This window comes from Nansenia antarctica (assembly GCF_963989245.1).
Source record: "Nansenia antarctica genome assembly, chromosome: 4".
NCBI lineage: Eukaryota > Metazoa > Chordata > Actinopteri > Argentiniformes > Microstomatidae > Nansenia > Nansenia antarctica.
Window position 1 is genome coordinate 71,624,016 of NC_137689.1, and position 5,770 is coordinate 71,629,785.

Sequence of the window (5,770 nt, forward strand, 5' to 3'; positions counted from 1 at the left end):
TGGATGACGTCATCATCTACCTGCTACACAGGGGCGGCTGTGGCGCAGATACCTCGGGCCGGCTGTGGCGCAGGAGGTAGAGCCGCCGTCTAATGACGGCAAGGTCGGCAGATCGGCAGATCGGCGGTTCAAGCTCCGGCTGGCCACATGTCGAAGTGTCCTTGGGCAAGACACTGAATCCCAAATTGCTCCCAGTGAGCGGGGGGCCGGCGCCTTGCATGGTAGCTTGCCGCCATTGGTGTGGGAATGTGTGTGTGAACGGGTGAATGAGAGGCTGTTGTAAAGCGCTTTGGATAAAGGGGCTATATAAGTGCAGTCCATTTACACAGAGCTCAATCACCATTGAGAAAAGGCTGGCAGCACTGTGAAGGTCATGTTCTTACTACTTCTCCGGTGCATTTAACGCCGTACAGTTCTTACTACTTGCGGATAAGCTGCTGAGGATGCAGGTCCTGGATTATGAACTACCTGACCGACAGCCTGATCACAGTTTGTACGACTGCAGGGATGTGTGTCGGACCGGGTGGTGAGCAGCACTGGCGCCCCCCAGGGGACGGTTCTGGCTCCTTTCCTCTTCACCCTGTATACCTCGGACTTCAGGCACAACACAGATACTTGCCACCTGCAGAAGTTCTCGGACGATTATGCTATTGTGGGATGTGTCAGTGGAGGCCAGGACACTGAGTACAGAGGACTGGTGGACAGTTCTGTCGAGTGGTGTGAGCAGAACCACCTGCTACACAACAGCAGCAAGACAAAGGAGATGGTGGTGGACTTTAGGAGGACTAGGGTCCCCATGTCTCCTGTTCCCATCCAGGGAGAGGACGTGGAGGTGGTCTAGAGCTACCTGGGGGTGCACCTGGACAATAAACTGGACTGGACTGGTGTCACAGATGTCCTGTAAAAGAGGGATGAGGGAGGGGGTGGGGGGGTAGGGGGGGGGCAGATGTCCTGTAAAAGAGGGGCCAGCGCCATCTTTATTTCCTGAGGAGGCTCAGACCCAGGCTTCTAATCGTTCTAAAGGCAGGTGTGTAAATATCAGCACCGCAGGTGAAGACCACTGCTGCCCTCCTGTGGACGTTTGGTGTAATACAGATAGTGAAGCTGATCTCTGTCTGCAGTCGTACAATACAGTCGGCCTACGATGCAGAAACAATTATTATTTTCTGAAAGGATTGTTTCTGCAGACCGAAGAATACGATATGTGTGGCGGCACACTCACTGAGCACTTAATATACCCTATACTCATACATTACATTACATTTTGGGTAGGGCCTCCCTTGGCTTTGCTTTCAAAACACACCATTACACCGCCTCCACCAGCTTGGACTGTAGAGGGGTGAGAGTGTTATCTAGCTACACTGGCTGAATGTTGCTGGTTCGAATCACGCTGGGCACACTATTTATTTTTGGTGCTAATTGTTGTTGCTTATGCTAATCTTTGCTAATGCCTTCCCCTGACAACTTCCCCTGACCTGAACCAGTCGAAGTTCCTGCCTAAACCTAACCAGTCGAAGGTCCTGCCTAAACCTAACCAGTCGAAGGTCCTGCCTAAACCTAACCAGTCGAAGGTCCTGCCTAAACCTAACCAGTCAAAGGTCCTGTCTGAAGCTAACCAGTCGAAGGTCCTGCCTAAACCTAACCAGTCGAAGGTCCTGTCTGAAGCTAACCAGTCGAAGGTCCTGCCTAAACCTAACCAGTCGAAGGTCCTGCCTAAACCTAACCAGTCGAAGGTCCTGTCTGAAGCTAACCAGTCGAAGGTCCTGCCTAAACCTAACCAGTCGAAGGTCCTGCCTAAACCTAACCAGTCGAAGGTCCTGCCTAACACTCCCTAACCACCATACGAGTGGTAATTAATGTCACTCTTACGCAACGTATCTTAGGTTAAAACAGGTGGTCAAACACTGGTATAGTCAGATAATACGATCACTCAGACCGTATGTCCTTGGTCTGCAGAAACGATGCCCAAGAACCTAATCATTTGGAGACATCACGTTAGCCATAACAGTTAGCCACAGTTGAGGAAACTGACCGAATTGCTTAATTTCACAGTTTCTGTGTTAGTAGGGTCATCAGAGACGCAAATGTAAGCACTGAAAAAGTGAGTGTTTCATAATATGGGACCTTTTCAAGCCACGATGACATACGTTTCCTCAGATAAAAATGTAACTCGCGCAAAGAAAGGAATTCAAACACAGACACTCTACAAAATATCAAATTTATTTGGATTAAAAAAATGTATTTTTTGCACATGCACATCCACACAGTATTTGATCACCATAAATATTGTCCAATGATTTGATTCACAGAGCAAGCACATAACCGCAGACTTAAACATTTTATCTTGAGGACACCATGGAGAATGCTTGCACTGTTTACAATAACAACTCTCAATGCACTAAAAAAGGCAGTCTGAAAATCAAGTATAAACATTTAGAAATTATCTACAAATGGACTAAAGTACAAAAAGAGCAACAGCATTGACACGACACCCATTCACAGATGAACGATTTGGTTTTATGACATGAACACCTTCTTTCAGCTTCGCAACGTAAATTATGCACATAACTTAACCTTGAACAAATATAAAATAATAAGATGCAAAAAATCTACTTTATATTGCCAGCTGAACATTTCATACATTCCTTTTTGGCAATCCATCAGTGTATCTCTCCCCCCACTCCCCTCCCCTCCCTCTCTCTCTCTCTCTCTCTCTCTCTCTCTCTCTCTCTCTCTCTCTCTCTCTCTCTCTCTCTCTTTCTCTTTTAACATAAACAAACGTACATCTGAAGAACCCTGTAATCTGTGCAGATATAGGATACACTTGACTCAAACATCTAGCTCATTATAATGCGGGTCAAGCAGGGGCTATACATAGACTGTAGCTGGGGAAAAAAGGGCGTAACGTGGGTGGATGACACTGGGGTGGAAAGTGCGTGCGCCTGGTCACCCAAAGACTGTTTGTGCTATCTATTCAACGGTGTTGTCAGGCCAAACAAGTCAATAAATAGAACAAACACAGGGTGGAAAAGGGCTCGGAGAGGTGCCAGAAACACATGGCTGCTTTTCTTCTAAAGGGTACAGGTAGACCAGCCTCTCTACTGGTCTACCAGCCTCTCTACTGGTCTACCAGCCTCTCTACAGGTAGACCAGCCTCTCTACAGGTAGACCAGCCTCTCTACTGGTCTACCAGCCTCTCTACAGGTCTACCAGCCTCTCTACTGGTCTACCAGCCTCTCTACAGGTAGACCAGCCTCTCTACAGGTAGACCAGCCTCTCTACAGGTAGACCAGCCTCTCTACAGGTAGACCAGCATCTCTACTGGTCTACCAGCCTCTCTACTGGTCTACCAGCCTCTCTACAGGTAGACCAGCCTCTCTACAGGTAGACCAGTCTCTCTACTGGTCTACCAGCCTCTCTACTGGTCTACCAGCCTCTCTACAGGTAGACCAGCATCTCTACAGGTAGACCAGCATCTCTACAGGTAGACCAGCCTCTCTACAGGTAGACCAGCCTCTCTACAGGTAGACCAGCCTCTCTACAGGTCTACCAGCCTCTCTACAGGTAGACCAGCCTCTCTACAGGTAGACCAGCCTCTCTACAGGTAGACCAGCCTCTCTACAGGTAGACCAGTCTCTCTACAGGTAGACCAGCCTCTCTACAGGTAGACCAGCCTCTCAAGAGGTAGACCAGCATCTCTACAGGTAGACCAGCCTCTCTACTGGTCTACCAGCCTCTCTACAGGTAGACCAGTCTCTCTACAGGTAGACCAGCCTCTCTACAGGTAGACCAGCCTCTCAAGAGGTAGACCAGCATCTCTACAGGTCTACCAGCATCTCTACTGGTCTACCAGCCTCTCTACTGGTCTACCAGCCTCTCTACTGGTCTACCAGCCTCTCTACTGGTCTACCAGCCTCTCTACAGGTAGACCAGCCTCTCTACTGGTCTACCAGCCTCTCTACAGGTAGACCAGCATCTCTACTGGTCTACCAGCCTCTCTACTGGTCTACCAGCCTCTCTACAGGTAGACCAGCCTCTCTACTGGTCTACCAGCCTCTCTACAGGTAGACCAGTCTCTCTACAGGTAGACCAGCCTCTCTACAGGTAGACCAGCCTCTCTACAGGTCTACCAGCATCTCTACAGGTAGACCAGCCTCTCTACAGGTCTACCAGCCTCTCTACTGGTCTACCAGCCTCTCTACTGGTCTACCAGCCTCTCTACAGGTAGACCAGCCTCTCTACAGGTAGACCAGCATCTCTACAGGTAGACCAGCCTCTCTACAGGTAGACCAGCATCTCTACAGGTAGACCAGCATCTCTACAGGTAGACCAGCATCTCTACAGGTAGACCAACATCTCTACAGGTAGACCAGTCTCTCTACAGGTAGACCAGACTCTCTACAGGTAGACCAGCATCTCTACAGGTAGACCAGTCTCTCTACAGGTAGAACAGCATCTCTACAGGTAGAACAGCATCTCTACAGCCTCTCTATAGGTCGACCAGCCTCTCTACAGGTCGACCAGCCTCTCCAGGGATTGAGCTTCAGCCAGACACACGTTTGTTTTATTTAGCACTCGGTTTAAGTAGCCCGTAGATCCTGTCAGGACGAGGGGTCAGAGGTCAGGACGGGGGCCAGAGGTCATAGGTCAAGTACAGTATGCAGGTCCTCCCTCCCTCTCCCTCTCCCTTGAGTTCAAAAAGCCGGTCGTCATCAAGGATCCTTAAGACGTGTGTAGTATGTGTAAACAAACTAAACGGTGCAGAGCCTGAGGACACACCTATGATAGACATCTCCACTGAAACGGTTGAGGGGGAAAAAACAGGACCCTCTCCTCCCTCTCCTCCTCCGACGGACGGATGGATGGATGGATGGAGGGATGACGGAACGCAAAACGTTACACACCGGCAATGTAGGTTAGCTAGCAGCACATCACTAGTTCACATGACTCGCAACTATACGTGTCCTCTTTGTATTCGTCAAAGAAGGATGCACAGACATGAATGCACACTGATCACACACACGCACGCACTCACGCACACACACGCACACACACACACACACACACACACAACCACCTCTCCTCCGTTTGTCAGACATGAACAACACACACCGTTGTGCAATAGGAAGGCGAACACTGCAGGTTGTCTTTTAACTAGGCGTTTCATGACAGTCAGGACAGCAATGTGTGTGAGTCGACGCGCCGTGACAGTTGAGAACAGAACACATCTCTTCTTGTTTTGTTTTTTGTTTTTTTTCATTTCACACAAGAAGGCTGTTGGAGACGCACCAGGGAGTCCTTGGCGAAGACTGGCGTACCGTATAATTGTAAAAACAACCATATCAACCATAGAAAAATGAGTAATGTCATGCTTGTATTGATTTCATAAAGGCCACTGAGATGGTTTTTTTCGAACGTCAACATGACTCATGTTAGTATTCGGTGTAATGCCCCTGCGACCTCTCTGGTCAGTCCTGTACGATCACTATGTACTAGATAAACACCAGAGGCCTTCACCTGTCTGTCAGAGCACAGACACACACACTCTACCGTGTCAAAAATAAACGTCAATGTTGAGTGATTCAAACCTATATGCCACGGTCCTGATTTAACGTCTGTGATATATACTGTATATAATGTATATAGATATTGCACTGAATAAAGACTCATTGTTAGCAGCCAGCATTACTGACAGAATGCCATCAATAACAGTGTAGGTGTGTTTCTCTCCAGTGTTGTCAGGAGGAATATGGTGTGTCTCCTATAGTAT